The 20,139-nt window shown below is 32.2% G+C and overlaps 1 pseudogene; it reads right to left on the bottom strand.

The window, feature by feature from the left end:
- LOC109057198 overlaps window positions 1-20,139 on the bottom strand; it is a 318,686-nt pseudogene that overhangs the window by 282,312 nt on the left and 16,235 nt on the right.

Here is a 20,139-nt window from a genome sequence, read left to right on the forward strand (position 1 = left end):
AGAGGGGTGGGGACGGGGCATGAGAAATTGCATGTTGAAAATGAAGCGCACAAAATCGATACAAACACTTTACAAAAATCAAAAAATTAGGGATGTAACGATGCACCGCAAGCCTTTTGAAAATCGATACAAATATGTGATGATTCAAATCATTTGAGATGTATACAGTCATCTTGACTCTGTATAATGCATATTAAAGCACTGTTCATAAGCGTAGCTCTGCTTTGTTTACAGTGATAGCCACTGCATTATTACTGCTGTTCCAAAAGCGCCACCTGCTGACAGAAAGTGAATCTGCATCTCATGCAGCCCGTCTGCTGTTTCTGTCTCGTTCAGGTGTTTTATGTAGCATAATTTCACAAAGTTAAAGTCAGACTATTCTGTTTTTGCTTCAGATTTTGAAATTATACAATCTTACTTAAATTAAAAAACTGCTCATGCAGCATGTACGCAGAATCTTTGTTTGGATCATGATTATAATTCAGTGGTTGCCTCTGACTGAATGGAAAGAGCACAGGCAAAGCCTTAGAGCCTTTAGTTTGTTTATATGAAGGAGATGCTCTGTTTTAAAATTTCTTATTTATTTAATTTGCGGTTTGTTTTAAAATTTCATATTTCAATTTCACAAAGAAATGTTCAGCGTTTTGTCCAAGCAATAATAAAAGGACATCTTTTATAATGTGTCTTAAACCTCATGTTGTAAAAAAAAAAAAAAAAAAAATTCATGTTAAAAAAATTGAACCATAAAAAACATCAAATCTAAACATGATCTAAAACTGAATAAACATTAATCATAATATAAATACTAAAAAGTATTGAATCACATAAATGCCAATTAATAAATATTCAATACAAAATTAATTTTATTATTTAGCTAAAAACACAGACATATAGTGAGAGTGTTATTTATCAATCAATAAAATATTATAGTATATAATAGAATTAATTATTATTTTTTTAATAAATTTTACTCTTCATAATTTTATGAACTAAAAATATTTAAATTTTAAAACACTTTTATAATTAATATTTTTTTTTTACTTCTAATTTCTAATTTAATTTAATACAACAATTCAAACTAAAGGAAAGAAATAAAATGAGAAATACATTTTACAAGAAAATTCAATTTCAGTTCAAAATTTGATGATTAATTCAATGTTACGTACAATTAATTATAAATAAACCGCAAATAACACATTAAATTAAATATGAAATTTGAAAGTAGAAAAACTGAAATAGTCAGGTCTTCTAAAACATACACCAATAACCTCTAAAACATAAACATAATGCTTGAATATTGATTTTTTTCTGACAAACTAAAATAAGAGAAACATCAGCCACAACATATGAAATGCAAATCAGATTTAGATCTCATGCTTTTAGCCTTACAAGAGACAAAATCCATCCAAATCCTAAATGAATCAACACTGAGATTCAGTCAGTCATGAGATCTTCTGCTGCTCAGATTCTTGATTGATTGCTTCAGTCACATCACAACTACAATAAATCATAACTAACCTTTGCGCCACCAAAAAGTGTAAATGCATATACTTATAAAAGCATACCGCGGTGAGATGAGCAAAGCTGAACTTCAGTAATTAACACTTGAATATAGTAAAACCCCAACAGGACTCGGCTTAGTCGAATACACTATACAGATGAACTTCAGTAATTAACACTTGAATATAGTAAAACCCCAACAGCTTCCTAAATCTTTCCTGATGCAGAGTGTGATGCAGTCGAGCATCTGAAGCCCGTCGTCTCAGGACTAATGAGAGTGTGTTTGTCCAATCACAGATAGCTGTCCGGTGACGGGAGACTGGCTGGGGACTGTGGTTTGTGGCTATCGCCTGCCCATTGCTTAAACATTTCTACTGACTGTTAGCAAAAAAGCTGATGCCCTCTGGGCTTGAAATGGAAAACAAAGAAAAATCATTGCATTTGTGCATTTGTTAACACATCTTTGCATAAGCGTCTGCAATAGCCTGACCGTAGACGTCATATTTAATTAAAAATTGAATAAAAAAGAAACACAGATATGAAATAATGTCATACCATATGGCATACCAAGTTTTCAGAAGTTTTTTTTTTTTTTTGGGATGTACATAAGGCATCTAGTGTTATTTTAGTTTCACTAAGATACTAAAGTTTTTATTAATATTTTGAATTAATTTTTATCTTTATATTTTTAGTTTTTATTTAGATTTTATTCTTGTGTGTAGATTTTGGCTAAGGTTTTAGTATTCTTGTCGTGAGTTTTTGTCTTCCTTTTTATTTAGTTATTGTTTTTTTTTCAAATATGTGTATATCTATTTTTATTATTCTATTATTCAGTTTTAGTTTTGTAATTTATTACTTAGTATTTTAAGTAAACACACACCACACACATATTATATATATAAATTTTTGTATATATAAAATTTTTTTATAGTTATGTCAGGTTAAAGTTTGATTTTATTTTCAAGTTAAAAGTTTTTTAGTTTTAGTTAACAAGTAATTAACTCCTGAAACAAAAACCATACAACATTATTAAAAATCTAAAAAACAATAAAAAACAAAAAAACTAAAAAAAAAAAAAACAAAAAAACAAAAAAAATGCCATGTAAAAAAGAAAAAAAAAAAAAAACTAAAAATGAGAAATGTTGTATTAACAACTAGCCCAAAATAAATAAAAACACAAATAAAAAAAACCTGTAATGAAATATAAAAAAATATAATCCCATGAACGCTCAATAGGGCTAATCAAACACTGATATGAAAAAACCGGTAATGAACAATATAAACCAATTTCAATTAATATTAATCTCCAAAGTACTAAATATTACCAAATTAGGACCCCTAAACATCTCAGATGTTCTTTTTTTATTTTATTTTTCAGTTTTAGTTAACTTCTAATAACCCTGCTTCAGACTAAAGTTTATTGCATTTCCTGAATGGTGCGATGGAACAATGTAACTATGAGACATTTCCGACATGTTTCCGTAATCAGACATTCCAAACGATCTGAACCTGAATTAATTTCCTGTCGTATTTTCAACAAAGGCAGGAAGAATGCAAATAATTTTAGACTAAATCACTCAGACACAAAAACCACAAACACACAAAACCCAAACATCACAAATCTCTCATTCAACTAATCCTCACTCATTCATACAAATCAAATGAGTCTACAGACTAAACTATAATAATCCTCTTCGGCCCCTCTAATGACAAATTTAAAGGAAATGGTCTGAAAACTAGAGCTAAAGTCATGTAAATGTTTTGATGATGCGTAATGGTTCTCAGTCTGTTACCTTGACTGTTTTCTTCTTGGCACCTTCATCCTCGTCGGCCTCCTCGTGTTCCCGGACGCCCTGCGTGAGGTTCGTGTGGTGAGTGTTAGGCGGCCAGTTTTGTTGAGCAGCGCAGCGAAGACACCATGGGATTGCTGTCCATCTCCTCCTGAAAGGGTAAAGGTCATGTGTTTGATCAAAAACTGCAAACCAACAAACACAAACGACTCATTTCAAACCTCTACAATGTCTCGAAGAGTAAAAATAAATGTAGGCACCAAAATCAAAGGACGTAATAACAGCTCTGTCTGTCCGAAATCATAAAATTATACAAAAATAAACTTCATGACCCATGAATTACTTTATTTGTGGCCATAAACATGAAACGAGAATGTGGAAAACAGAGAAAAGCCATGATGTCAAATATAGGCTTGAAAATAAACACAATTTGACTTGAATGCAATTATAATCTCACACAACTTATTAAAAACACATTTCAGGTCATATTTCAATCTAAAATCAAAAGAATGAAAAAAGATATTATATTTTGCATAAAGAAAAGTATGCCTTTTTTCATGAATATTTTATATTTAATTTTTTTTTTAACACAATGACATTATTTTAGATGTTATTTTATCAAAATTCTGGTTATTGTAATGAAAAAATAAATGAATAAATATACATAATGCCCATATTTTGCTTAATAAAAAAATATGACAGTCTCTTTTTTGTTATTAATATTTTAGCATTATTTTAGTTAATTTTCCACCAAAATTAACATTACTGTAGTGCAAATTTTTATATATATATATATATTATATATATATATATATATATATATTATATATATATTAGTTATTTAGTGTTCTATATTATTTATTATTATTATTATTATTATTATTATTATTATATTTAAATTGTAACATATATATCAAAGTGGTATTTATTGTACTATTAAAAATTATTACTGAATCAGTAATTAGTATTTTTGTCAGTAAATACTAACTAGTATTTTAGCATTTTAATTAGTATTAAAAATTAAAAATAAAAAAAACATCAAGATGGATTACTATAATGAAAATTTGAGAATAAATGTGCAAAAGTGTGATGATAAAAATGCCAAATGCAAAGAAAATCATCAGTAAAAATACTGAAATAAACTAAAGCAAAATACAATTTCTTATTTTAAAAATCATTAATTAATCTTAAAAAAAAATTCATGTTGTTAGTCAAAAATATGCATATTGATAGTAAAAAAACAAACAAACAAAAAAAATATTATTCAGTAATATTGAAATGAAGTTTAAAGACAATACCTCAAAAAGTGCCATGTTTTTCCCATCATATAGAGTTCCCTTATCATCATCTGTGTTATTGATGAAGGGGCTGCTTTCCCTTGGGTTTCCATCACCTGTATTAGACAGACAGACAGTATGGACCCACCTGCCAAAAATGTTGAACCTCATGACTTCACCCAGAGAGCAACCAGAGAGAGAGAGAGAGAAGACATGATTGCTGACTGCAGGAGATGTGCCACTAAAATTCTCCTCCGTTTTCAAGAGAAAAGAGAGTTATTGGTCATTTACTTTTACTCTCTCTCTCTTTGGGTAAATTAGGAGTAGAGCAGACTTCCTATCCATCGCCGCAGGTCAGACGTAATGATTTTCCTATAATTAGAGCATGATGGTGATCAATGTCCTCCGGTTCACTGGTCAAACTGTGACACTCAGAGAATCTGATGGCACTAAAGCACTTACAGTATAAACCTCAAACGTATAGCTGAAAACACGCACTTACTCGAGCATCCACTGATCCGCCTGGGTTTGTGCTTATATACAGTAGCAGTGATTTAAATAAACATCTGGACTGGGCTGCATCACTATAGGATTTATTTTCAGATTACATTGCTTTATTCGTTTCATCAAACCTATCATTTCAGCGCAGTATATAATTCAGATGAAGAACGACGCGCTGTTCCAAGAGTTTCTTAGATTAAACTTTTGATACACCATAGATGCTGAATTATATATGTTTGAACTGTTTCAATTTGTAAATAGCAAAGTCCAAGATTAAGTTTAATGGTAAACTTAAAAAAAAAAAAGCTTCTGGAAAATACAAATGTGAAATCTCACCAACTTTAACAAACAAACAAAACATTTTAAATTATTATAACAAATGGCTCGTTTCTCTGTTCTTTTCGGAATAAAAGCATCTGCAAAATTCATCGAAATAAAAGCAACTACAAAACAAAAAAAACACAAAATTATGATTATGCAATAAAACCACAAGATGCTCCAATGTGCATATGAGTCATTTTTCATACAGCCTGAAACAATAGTGCATTTGCAAACTGGTTTGAAACCTGTTCAAACAGTTTGGTGCACACACACATTTATGCTGCAATTTCCAAAAGCATCAAAAAAGAAACTCAAATTTAAAGCACCTTTACATCAACTTAACATAAACATTTAATAAAACAACAAAACAACATTAATTAAACCACACAGACACTTTTATTTAAAACACCTACTTAACATCAAATTAATATCATTAAATAAGCAAGTCTCACTCATTGGAATTCGAAAACAAACCCTTTTTCATTCAGCATCATGTTTCTACCGGTTGAGCCACAACCTCCAGTTCTACAACTCCACCAGAACAACACACACTGACCTACGGCAACAGATGAGCCCCAGCTGACAGGGAACGTTCTGGCATGTAGAATCAAAGCAAATATAAACACTGAAAAGATGCAAAGCCCTACGGCAACAGATGAGCCCCAGCTGACAGGGAACGTTCTGGCAAGTTATGAACAAACATTCTTCTAGTAATGTTTGTTAAATGTTATCTGATCTTTAATAATGTTCACAAATTGTTAATGCAACATTTTTCTGAAATATTTAAAAAAAACATTAGACAAACTCCCAACTAAACTGTTACTACTAAAAAGCACTAGGTCTTTCAGATGGTTTAGAACTATTAATACATTCAAAAAGTAACATGGTCCCTTGGTGTTTGTGTCAAAATTTCTATCTTATATATAGGAGACAATCTGGCCTTGAAAGGTGTTGATATCCTAACAATTCACATCACATAGGGTAGGTAATATACTTGTGAAAAATCATATTTGGTAACAATAGTATACGAGAACATTAGAATAACATATTTCATAACAATAACATAATGGAAACATCACATATTTTTGTGTTGTCATAAAAAAACATCAATTGATTAGTTTCTTGTAGTTGACAGAAACCTTTATTTTGTGTCTTTTGCACTTTTATTGACAGATTTATGAAAAGATTATGACAACAAAAGCTCCAGCATGAAACTTTTGGATGTGGTCATTGTGACAGTGTTTATCCATTGACGCCTTGGTAGAGAATTGACATCATCATGTATTATATTCTGTTGAGTTTCACATGTGCATCTTGACTGGGACTAGGGGTAGGACGACGCGTCGGGCGTTGATGACAGTAATGCCAAACTCTCATGAGGCGTTGATCGTACTTGTCATCTCAAATGAACCTAGAGATTACAGAATGGACTGCAGGACGCAGCCACCTTCCTTCATGGTCTCAGTCTGTTCAACCAGCTGCTACGATCAAATGCACCACCCGCCTCTGTCCATCGCACTCAAAGAAAAACACCACGGACAGACTAGAATGAAGTGAGGCAATAACGGAAAGCAGGAACAGAAATGATCAATAAACCCCCTGGATGGCCATTAGGGCTCCCTGGTGCTCACCCACCCACTGTCATGGTTGGCTAACAATTGCCGCGGGAGCACATGACCGTGTGCTGAAGGATGCTTTTGACATGGGGGGTAAGGGATTAATCAGTATTTTTGTCTCGGTTTTCATGAAAAAATAAATATAACATAGGTACCATTAACAAAAATGATTATTCACATGTTAAGTAAAGGATACAAGGCACGATAACGTGAGTGTGTTCCTCAGCATTACAACGGCAACGATTGACAAACACATAATGCAGAAAATTAAATAAAAAAAAATAATTCAAAAAATAAATTCAAAATAAACTAAAAAAAAAAAAAAAAATAATTAAAAAAAAAAAATAAAAAAAAAAAATAAAAAAAAAAATAACTAATTAATGTAATCAATTAATTATAAAAAAAATAATTAAACAAAATAAATAACATTCTAGCTTAAAATTTTATGCATTGTTGCTTCTCATGCCTTGAGTTTGCCCATATCTGCTGAGGACATGTTGCTAGAAAATATTAATGTAAAACAATACAAAAAGAAAACAAAAAAAAAAAATACTAACCAAAACATTTCTTAGGACAATATCCTCCTAAGAATGGACATGTTGCTGAAGATTTGCACGATCAGAGAGGGAAAGCAAACAAAACATTACATACAAATCTGCCATAAACTCTACAACAGCTCAGGCACTCCGTGCATGGCCTGGCAATAAAATGCCCATGCCAAGCTGGCCATAGTTAACTTCTACAAACAGCCCTCAGTGAAAGTGTTTATAGTGCCCAATTATTACAAATTCAGCCTCAGTTTAAAACATTATTGTGGCAGAACCCAGACCGGCTTGGATGGCACCGCTGTGTAGCCAAAATTCACTACAATGTCACTCGAGTTCTATCCGATCAGAGTAACTGGGTCACAACTCAGAAGCTGCATGCAGTGTTTACAAACACTTTAATTGTAGACATCATGGAAGTTAAAGACCAAACAAATACACCCCAACTAACTACACAAAATAAAACGCAAGCCATGGATGAAAGAAAAAATATAGCCCCCTTAACTACTGAGACCATTCAAAACCACAAAAACATTTATATAACCCTGAAAACATACAAAAGACAACCACAACAAGACCACCAAAATAACCAACTGCATTAAAAAAATGCCTCGAGAAGGGGGTGACCGGGGGGGGGGGGGGGGGGGGGGGGGGGGGGGGGGGGGGGGGGGGTGGACACCTAATTTGCGTGGTTACTGCTGATTACTGATTTAAGTGAGCTATCAATCGAAGGTGCACCAACTTCCCCCTGCGGGAGGAGTAAAACCATGTCTTACTTCATACCATACAATCATACATAGACATACAATATCTACAGACATAACCACACTTACTAAACATCCCACACACACCACAGCACACACACCTACGTCACGGCACCGGGTCACCCGTCCACTACACCAACACATGAAATAATAAATCAAATACATACAATACAAAAATAAAACAGAAGAAAATAAATAAAAAAAAAAAAATAAAAAAAAAAGAAATAAAATTAAAAAAAAAATAAAAGAAGTTAAATACAATTAAAAAAAAACAAGAAAAAAAAAAATATGAAAAAAAAAAACAAATAAAAAAAATTAAAAATAAAATAAAATAACACAGTATAAAACAAAACAAAATAAGAAACAAAACATAATTCAAATAAAACTCAAATAAAATAACAAAATAAATAAAATAACAAATAAAATAAAATAAAATAAAATAAAATAAAATAAAATAAAATAATAAAAAAAAAACTACCAGCTGCACTAACAGCTCATAATAACCCACCGATGCAAATCAGCACAGCAGCCTCTCACGTCTTCTCAGGACAGTGCTGAAGTGCATCCCTTGAGTTCACCAAACCCTCGATGCACACTCAGTGAGATGACAGAAGAGGATTTCAGAACAGACAACAGCTCCAGCTGAAAATCTTTCTGGACCAGTGGACCTGACATTCACTGATGCAATGAGAAACGCTGATGCACAGGAGCTGGATTTACAAACACAAAATTAATTAACCATTCAAATTGTTCCCTTTCCATGTAAAATAACCCCTTGATCCAGTAAAACAAAAAACGGTAAGAACTTCCAATCAATAACTACATAACACAATACATACACAAATCAACAATACATGCACAAAGCAATTGTTGCAATTAAGGCTAAAATGAACATGTCAGGTACAGCAGTCTCTATGGTAATAAATGGCCACATACTCTATTTATATCGGCTAAGCTCTCTGTCGTTCTGGTCTGTAAGCGGTCTACGGGAGCTTGATTTACACCGGCTGACTGTGCAAGTGACGCTGGCAGAAAGAGTCACACCAATCCCGTTATCCAACACGAAGGTCGAGCAATTAGAAGGCCTAGAGTCTGACAAACTAAATAAGCCCAAGTAATAACAACCAACAACAAGAAAATATTAAAAACAAAAACCCTTCTGTGTTGACAACACCCCTACCACAACATTCTGATTGTCAAAATATTGTGTTAAAGTTTCTTGAGGAGGTCTAGAAAGGTAGTTTTACTTTTTACATATTCAAATGAACTAATGAATGAATGAACAAAGGAACAAACAAAACAGAAAGCAGAAAATAAATGGACAGACATTTGGCTCCAGGTAGATGAAAAACATTATTTGTTTTCATCTTTGCAAGTTCTTAATCAGTATTTTGTATGGGTTTCCAGCAAAAATAAATAAATAAATAAATAAATAAACAAACAAAAATATTTACATCCTTATAGCAAGATAAAGTTACAAAATTATATAAATTTAAAATGCATGATTATTTTTCTTGTTTGCAACTCAGTTGGTCTTGAAACTTAAAAAAGTCACTTAAAGTCAGCTTAGAAAAGTGTTGTTATTTTCTGATTTACAACACCAATCTATCTGCTATTTGAGAAGTTCCAGAAAGGTATTAAACTTGTTAATTCATATTCAGGTTCACAAGTTTAACACCAAAAATGTATTGTTTCAGTTGCTTGCAACTTTAACATCTTATTTAAATTAGAACTAAAACTAGCTTAATGCAATGCCTTAAACTCACTTAAAGTGATTTTAGAGGAGAAATTGTGTTAATATTCTGACTGACAGCATTTAAAACATCTAATTCTAGCTGCTTATAAAGATCCTGAACAGCACTTTCACATCTACTAATGTAAGAACTAAAAATAGCTGAATCCAACTAGTCACAAATGCCACTTGAAGTCATTTTACAAACGGTTATATTACGATCGACAACACACAAATGGCTAAATATCTTGTTCTAGCTGATATTTATGTCCCAGAACAGCAATTTCATGTCTACTAAAGTAAGAACTAAGACAAGTGGCATTGAGCTAAAGTCAGTTTAGAAAAGGTTATATTCTGGTTCACAACATAAAATGTCAAAATATCTAGACTATTGTGAAGTTCCAGAAGAGCAATTTCAAATCTACTGAAGTAAGAATGAAGACTAGCGCAATACAACCGGTCGCTTTAGAAAAGTTATTCAGTTTATATTCTTTGTTGCGTTGACTACATTAGGACACTGAAATATCTTCTACCTGAGATGATACAGAAGGACAGTTGTACATCTACTGAAGTAAAATTATCATTTTAAATAATCTTGAATTTCTAGAACAGCATTTTCATGTCTACTGAAGTAAAACCAGAGACTAGCTCAATGCAACACATCCTTCAAAACGTCACTTAAAGTTATATTCTGGTTGACAACACTGAAACACTGAAACAACACCAAAAAACCTTCGCCCTGAGATGTTCCTGACTGGCAGTTCAAAAAACGAGATCTAGCTCAAAGAAAAAATCTTCTGTTTATATTCTAACATTAAAACACAAATAGCCATTAACCCATAGTTTCACGACTGAAGAACGAACAATGACATTCAATAGAGCAGCACTACGAACATCCACGGCCATCACAAACCCAAGAGTGTGAATCCGGGTCGCCCCGCTCCACGCCGAACACTTACCCCGCGGACAGGAGCTCGACCCCGGCTCCATGCTGATGGAGAGAGAGGGTGAGGTGGGTCTGCCGAGGGTCCCTGGAGAGACACGCTCAACTATCTGTGCTCTGATGATCAGCGCCTGTGACGCTGCCAATAAAACGCCAGAGACATCAGTCCCTGAGCGCTTGATCCCTGATCTAAACCACTCACCCAGACACGGGGGAGGAGCGAGAGAGAGAGAGAGAGAGAGAGAGAGAGAGGGATAAAGAAAAAAAAAATAAAAAAATAGAAAAGTTAATGAAGGAGACAAAAAAAAAAGACCACATGCCACCACACTAAAGCTACGGTCAGTATGACTGGAAACCCATCCGAAATAATAGTTTGACACTTTCTACCAGGCGTATCTGACACAATAGAGCAAGAAATACAATATACACTGGTACTGTGTTGGGTCACCAATTTAATTCTACAACTGTTTATCATACAAATAATAATAATAATAATAATAATAATAATAATAATAATAATAATAATAATAATAATAATAAATAAATAAAAAATCATTAAAATAAAAATTAAAAAAAATGTACAATAAAATAATAATAATAATAATAATAATAATAATAATAATACATTTTAATTTGTTTAATTATTTTAGAATTTGTATAATTATAATTAATTTAATTTACATATTTATCTCTCTCTCTCTCTCTCTCTCTCTCTCTCTATATATATATATATTTATATTATAGTAAATAAATGCAATTATTTATTTATTATTTATTGAATATCTTCATTTAGTAATGAAATTTGTCACAAAATGTATATGTCCAATATAAATTATAAGTGAATGTAAACTATATATATATATATATATATATATATATATATATATTATATATATATAATATATATATATATATATATATATATATATATATATATTATATATATATATATATATCTATAAGATCTGATTAAATAAATGAACATTTATTAATAATACATTTATTTATTTAGCAATGAAATTTGTTTCAAGACATGTCCATTCTTTTTTTTTTCAAATCAACATTTTTAACATCAACAAGATATTTAATTAAAAATGAATAAAGGAAGTTTTTCACAATCACAATTTTGTCTTTTTATTTAAGTTTATTGTTTTAAATGGCTATAATATTCATATTAATAACTTAATAAAAAATTAATTTATCATATATTTACATATACACACATACACACACACACACACACACACACACACAAAGGAATAAACAAAAAAAATAATAATATAGAAACAAAATTCACAAAATAAAGTTTCAGGAAATTTGTGTCTGTAATATATTAATATTAGCATTATTTTTAAAAAAGCAATAAGGCACTTGAGGTGTTGTTATGTTGTGAATACAGTCATGAACGGTTGTGTGTCGTGTCTAACAAACACACTGTAGTCATGCCTCTGCTGCTTATTGCTTTATTGCAGGAACTCCCGCATTAATTGCTGCTCGTCGAGTGGCTCTTCATCAGCATGTGAACTGGGTAGTAATCACTTAACCAGATTAACCAAATCCTGTCCTTTTTAGAAAGCATAGCAGGACCTGAAGAAGGAAGGCCCACCCACACTCTCAGAAAAAAAAGGTACAAAAGCTGTCAATGGGACGCTACCTTTTCAAAAAGCACACCTTTGTACCTAAAGAGTCCATATTGGTACCTTAAAGGTACATATTAGTACCTGAAGTGTACATATTAGTACCTAATAGGTACAAAAGTGTACCTTTTGAAAAGGTACCACCCCAGTGACAGCTTTTGTACCTTTTTTTCTGAGAGTGCATGACAAAAAAAACTCTTAATTTACAACACTGACCTAAAAACAGATCTAAACACGAGGGAGGAGGTTACAAGCATAAGGGGACTGAAGAAAGGACACTAAACCACTGTTTAAGTCCAACAAAGACAAAAAAGGGATGTCTTCACAATACGTGATTAAAAAGTCTTTCTATATTATTTTATTTATTTTTTTTCTGTGTGTTTGTCCTATTGCAGTGGTCAAACGTCAGCGGTGGTGCTGTAAGCTGATAAAGCCTTCAGGTAAAGGAGTGTGCGTTACGTAACAGAGCATGCTGGGATTGCGGGGGCCATGAGGGCGAGGGAGGGGTTTGCTGGAGTGCAGTGATCTCAGACACTCACTGAACACACAAACCCCGGTGTGATGGTGTGACAAACACTGCGCTTCATCAGGCTTTGACTTACACAGAAAACAATCACATCAAACCAGGATTTAAAACAGATGTAATTAGAATATAGATAATCTATATGATCACCAGAGCAAAAAAGAATTCAGATCAAATCTGTACTGAATCTCCTAAAGTAGTCGAATTCTACATAGTATGATTGATAATAATATTAATATTATTATAAATTATATTTTTTAATACATTTTAAAATATATTATGACTATTATTATGATGACAACAATTACAATTACAAATAATAATAACAAATAATAACACTTTAATATTTAAAATGATTATTTTGTCATTAGCATTTGGTATGAATATTTTATCATTTTTATATTACTATATTTATTTTTATGTTTTATTTAATGTTATTATTATTATTGTTATAAATAGTTAAAATATATATATATTTTTATAAATTATATTGTAAAGTAATATTATTATTATTATTATTATTATTATTATTATTATTATTATAGTTGTTGTATATGTTTAATTTAAAAGGTTATTATTATTAGTATTAAGAATAATAATAATAATAATAATAATTATTATTATTATTATTATAAAACACACACACACACATATATAAATTCTATTATAAAAATATTATTGTTATTGTTAATAATAGCAATTCAAATGACATATAATAATAACAAATACGAATGATAATGATTCATAATTTTTTTATTTTTAATATTTAATATTATTACTTTTGTGTGTGTGTGTGTGTGTGTGTGTGTGTGTGTGTGTGTGTGTGTGTGTGTGTGTGTGTGTGTGTGTGTGTGTGTGTGTATATATATACACAAATCACATGCTCACTTCCTCTTAGCCTCCAGAAAATAAAAACCGGGACACGAGGATGTTATTTCATGCAAAGTCTCTATTACAAACAGAATTCAGCCACATATATGAAACCATACAGATGAACCTTAAAAACAATTCCATGCATTTAACCTGCAACATCCATCAAACCATTCTACAAAAAGCTAAATAAAGACAAGGCCCAAAGTCAAAACCAGTTTATCTGCAATAACAAATAAGATAAGATTATCCTATCTACATATTTATTAACGCGATCAAAGTTTCTCCAGCAGAGGGCGACAGTGAGTTACTGACAATGATGGATGAGCTTTAAATCAGTCTCTCCTACAGTTACCTGAACATAGACTGTGTTTACTCAAACTCACAGTCAAACTATTGCTGCAGTTTATAGTATATATACACTGTGCACACAGCATGCAGATTTTGTGTATGCATGGGTGATGCACCTTCTGTTTCCAGTGTAATGAATGAACCAGAAGTGAATTTGAATGGGCTGGGAAAAGACATTAAAAATGCTAAATGACATTTAAATTCCACACTTAACAACATGTTTAAAATATGCATAAGTCACTGTTTTTTCTTTTTATATTCCTGCATAAATGTCTGTCCATTAAGATGTCTAATTGAGTTTCTAATGGACTCCAGCAGCAGCAGCAGTTGTTTTTCCAGCCGGTGATTTCTGTGCATCAGCCAGAGCTGTTAAACTGGAGAGTAATTTCATCTTGATGCAATGGCAGCAGTGAATCAGCGCAGCGCAGCGGGAATAACAAGCGCAGATTAAACCCATGTTTGAGAGGAGACCGGCTACTGGAGGAGAGGACGAAATCACAAAGAACACAACGTAAAGATTCACTGAAGTGATTTAGTGAGTTGAGAACTCAATCTGCCAGTTTTCAGTGTCTTACGTGCATCACAGATCCGCCTGCACACAATAATACTGCAGCTCACCGCACGACTGGCTGTTTAAGATTAGATTACAGACACGACAGAGCAGGACTAAACTGTGCTTTGCATGAAGGTCTGTGTTCCAGAACAAACTTTAGACCAGTTTTGACTTTTTATTTTCATTTCATTTCTTATGAACTAGTTGTGATTATTTTTAAATCCTTTTTGTGTAAAGCACTTTCAGTTACCATTGTATATGAAATGTGCTACATAAATAAACTCGCCTTGCCAAGTTATTTAATAAGGACACAAAACAAAAAAAGATTCTTGAAATAAAATAAATGTTTTGTATAATATATATATATATATATATGTATATATGCATATATATATATATATATGTATATATATATATATATATATATATATATATATATATATATATATATATATATATATATATACTGTATATATGTATGTGTGTGTGTGTGTGTATTTCATTTAACTGCCAAAGTATAAAATTTTATATTTTTGTGTCTAGTTATTAATTTTATATTTTCTGTTTTCATTTTAATTTTAGTTAAAGTTTTATAAATGTTGTGTTTTTGCCATTTTTATTTCTTTTAGATTTTATTTTTTAGAATAGATTTACATTTAGATTAGATTTTACTTGTATATTTTTCATAAAAAAAATTATTAACCATCTGAAGTAAAAAAAAATTAAAAATATATAAAAAAAAAAAAAAACTTTCCCTCGTAAACAACCTGAAGTTAAAATTTTTTTATTTTAGATAAAATAGTATATATATATATGTGTGTGTGTGTGTGTGTGTGGTGTGTGTGTGTGTGTGTGTGTGTGTGTGTAGTTTATCAGTAACTTTCTTTTTGTGGTTTTAGTTTGTTTTAGTTAGCTATAATAACCCTGACTAAAATAACTAGTAAAACTGGGATTAAGAAAAAAATTATAAAAACTATACAGACATATAATAATAATAATAAATATGACAAAACACAATTGAATTACTAAAACCTCAACTAAAATGGAAAATGGAAAAATAAAAAAATAAATTAAAAATATTAATAAAATATATACAGGTTACTAAAATGAACAAGCACACAAAGACCAACATGTTTGAGTACAAACTCTGCTGAACGAATGCCACAGTTTTAATGTACCTGAAGTATTAAACTATAAAATAAGATACTCCAAAAGAGAAAATGTCAATGTTTGTCTAAACATGAAGCATTTTGACTTGACATGCATGCAACATGCATGGCTAACACTGACGTACATCATGTGACCAAAATATGATCCTTGAGCAGAACCAGGCCTGTTAAACATTCAAAGCCTCACAAGGCAACGGGACACTCAGCGTGTCTTATTATTAGAACAGGCTCTACATTTATAAGGCTGATTGTGCGCTGTTATCTGGTTTAAACGCTCATAACTCGAAGGTTATTTCAGGCTGTCGGCTTCAGTGGAAGCTGCCGACCTGCTGAAGGAAAACACTACATGTTTGGCCATTGCTTTCTCAGACTTTTAGATCGTAAGCTGTTGTCCAGAGGAGCTGAAGCTGGGAGAGAGAAAGTGTCTGTGAGAGGATGTGGAGCCGGCGGGTCAGCGCTCAATGTGTCGCAGCGGCAGGGAAACACACACAGACTCTTATCGACCGCAGCACATGGAGCACAGAATCAGCCTGACAGGAAACAGGAAGCACACGGTTCTGAATGACAACAGACCGGAGAGAAATGTGCTCAACAATCCTGAAAGAAACTCTGGCAGGGATTTGGTTCATCTTCTGACGCATTTCATTTAAAAACTCACGGTTTCACTTTTCGATTGCCAGTATTGAAGAATCAGCTCACCCAGAAATGAAAACTCTCATTATTCAATCACTTTCATGCAGGGTTATTAATCAAAATAGAGTTGAAATAAAATAAAATCTAAATATTAGATGAAAAACTTAAAGGTTTCAGTAAGATGCCAAAGCAACATTTCAAATTTTTTATTTAATTTATGTCGAAGCACTTAAATTACTAACTGGGGAAAATAAATAAATAAATAAATCTAAAACTGTAATAAAAATAAATTAACCTAAATAAATAAATAAAAAATGTATATCAAAATGTGAGCGTGTTTGTTTAAAAACCAGAAAAAAAATCTGCATTAACTCATGTAATGTTGATAGTTTTTCACTTAATATCTTAAGTAATTTTGCTTCTGAAGTAAAAAAAAAAAAAAAAAAAAAAAAAAAAAGTCTGTAAAATAGGACTGAATGCATTCATATAAACACGCAATAAATCTTTATTTATTAAACACACATTAAATACCCGTATTTTGTATTATGTGTTGCATTTTGTTGAAGGAAATCTCTGTAAACTAAACAGAAAATGTCCTGGCAAAAAATGACTGGTATCTTTTCTGTTGTTCTACCGGTTATCTTTCTGACAGTGTTTATTTATGAATATTTGTACCGGAAAACAGGACAAAAATACTTATAGGAAGTCATTATTTGCAAAAAAAAATTAAATAAAAAATAAATAAAAAGGCACCATAAAAAAAATCATAACAATCCACAAGACTCATATTCCAAGTCATATGATAAAATATAATTTCTAAATGCTTTGAATGAGTTTGAAAATGCAGAAATCTGAGTTTTTCCATGAATAACCAAAATTTTGGTCTGTTCCTCAAATAAACCTATCATATGACTTCAGAAAACCCCCCAATTTTTAAAAAAAAAAATCCCCTTTTGTGGTCTACGTGACATATGTGAGTGAAGAAATAATGAGACTTTTGGGTGAACTATTGCTTTAAGTATGCACACATGGATGTGTGAGGAACGATGCAGAATGTCTTATCAGAGATTATGAAATCCAAAACAAACACCGCTGGTTTATCTGATATATGACTGTACCGCAGTGCAGTGGAGTGTGTGGCGTTTGGGTTTGTTCTCACGTCCAAACCACAGCCACAGACGCGGATGTTGTGTGAAGAGGGTGCGGTGTGAAGGCTGATACACAAAAACACTGCAGGATTTCTGCATTTTCCACATCTAGATGGAGTTACGGTGACAGAGGGGAGGCCTGCGGATCATAACGTCATGGGAAGCCTTGCTGGAACACAAAACTAAAAAAAAAAAAAAAAACACATCCTAGAAGGACAAGTCTTTGTGCTCTTGCGAATATAAAGCACAGCTCACAGATACTGAAAGAAATTCTGTAACTTTTACACTGTGGTAGATATATTTGCATGGATGTCAGTGATAAGGACAGCTTTACATTATTTATATGTGAGAAGTACAGATGAATTATGAAATCATGTGTAAATGTAAAATGCGATACAAGTTGAGATGAGAAAAAAACATACATTTTTTACAAGCTACAAGCTCTTGGTGCATGAAGAAGATCTGTAAAGTTGCAAAGACTAAAGTCTCAAATCCAAAGAGATATTCTTTATCAAAGTTAAGAGTCAGCCACGCCCTCCTAAAACATTCAAACACACCCCCACATGTCTACGTCACTATGTGGAAATATTTGCGTAATGCCGCCCAAATGTTCATGCAAAGAAAGAAGGCGTGGTTTCAGTAACCACAGTTAGTGTTGAAGCAGTCATGTCAGGGAGATGCTGTGTTTCTAGGCAAAAGCAAAAGCACTTTATTTGGTCTTCCGAAAGTAGATGCATTTAGGAATCTTTAAGATTACTTACAACAGAACAGCAACACATTTTATGAACGACCGTGAACCTAGGAGAGGAGGTGATTCTGACTTTGCTACGACAATCTGGCGCTTCTGAATCAGCTACTGTAAGTGTGTTTTGTTATTAAAGTATTTGCTATTGACTGTTCAAATGCAGAGTCTTGCGTGTGTGTGCGTGTGTGCTTATGTGAGTGTGCACACGCGTGTGTGTGAGAGAGAGAGAGACAGGGTCACACAGTGGAGTCAGCTGTCTTAACCGTCCATGGCTTGTGTACTGCAAACACACACGAGCTTCATCACTGTGTCTGTCACGCAACTCTGTTCCCCTTTCGGGCTTGAACTGATGGTAAAACTAAGGACATTATTTACTGTCTTTACATTTATTTTGAAAGATGAAGCTCGCCATTATGTAAAGGGACATTATATTTCCAACGAGTGCTTGCGGTGTTCGGCCAATCACAATGCACTGGGTCAGCTGGCCAATCAGAGCATACTGCGCTAGTCAGAAGGAGGGGCTTTGTAGAAAACGACGCATTTGAGAGAGGCGGGGCATAGAGGACCTACAGTAATGTACAGTATTTAGAAAATAATGTTTTAACGTTAAAACATGTCAACATATTCAGTTACACCAAATACACAAAATAATTACCTTTAAAAAAGCATCATATGACCTCTTTAAAGCCTAAAAAAACATATGTTTTACTATTTTGAGTGTTTTGTTCTCAAAGGTTAACTTATAGATTGTTATAAACAATAAAAGTTCCAAATTAAAAGAGAAAGTAAAATTAAGTGCAAATGATTTGTAAAGAATTTAACATTTTTTTTACATTTATTATTGCAATAGATTTATTTGCATGGATATTAGTGGTAAGGGCTTCTTTACATTATTTACACACGTAAAAAACAAAAATTGTTTACAATTTCAGAACAACCAGAGCAAACAGAATTTAGAGTCTTAATAATATTTGTTTTACTGTTTTGGGTCTTTTTTCTTTTGAACTCAAATGTTTCATAAACGTGGAGCTGTTTTTGCCCAGACATGTTGTTCGATTTTTAATAATAAAAATGAGAAAAATCAAATGACGTAAGCTTATTTGTAAAGGATTTTCAATCAATTTATTATTACTTTTTAAAACATTTTCTGTTTCTTTTACAGCAAAAATAACTATATTATAAATTACACAGTATACAAATTTTTTTAAAATATATTTTAAAATTGCATAATCCAATAATTAATAATGTCATGAAAAATTACGCTGGGATACAAAGATTTTGCAGCGATCATGAAGCGACATGCCGAAAGGTTTCACTGCCATATTCAATCTCATTCTGTCTGACACAAACAATCTCTCCAGAAAGCGCACTCAGTCTGACCGGTCTTTCTCTTCCACACAGTCATGCTTTCATAACCCACCGGTGACACAGACATTTGAAGCCTCACTACACACACTATGCATGAGAACTGACCTTTAGAAATGAGTTCATCTAATCATCAACCACTTCACATCCATGTAG

Source organism: Cyprinus carpio, chromosome A24 (genome assembly GCF_018340385.1).
Source record: "Cyprinus carpio isolate SPL01 chromosome A24, ASM1834038v1, whole genome shotgun sequence".
Lineage (NCBI taxonomy): Eukaryota > Metazoa > Chordata > Actinopteri > Cypriniformes > Cyprinidae > Cyprinus > Cyprinus carpio.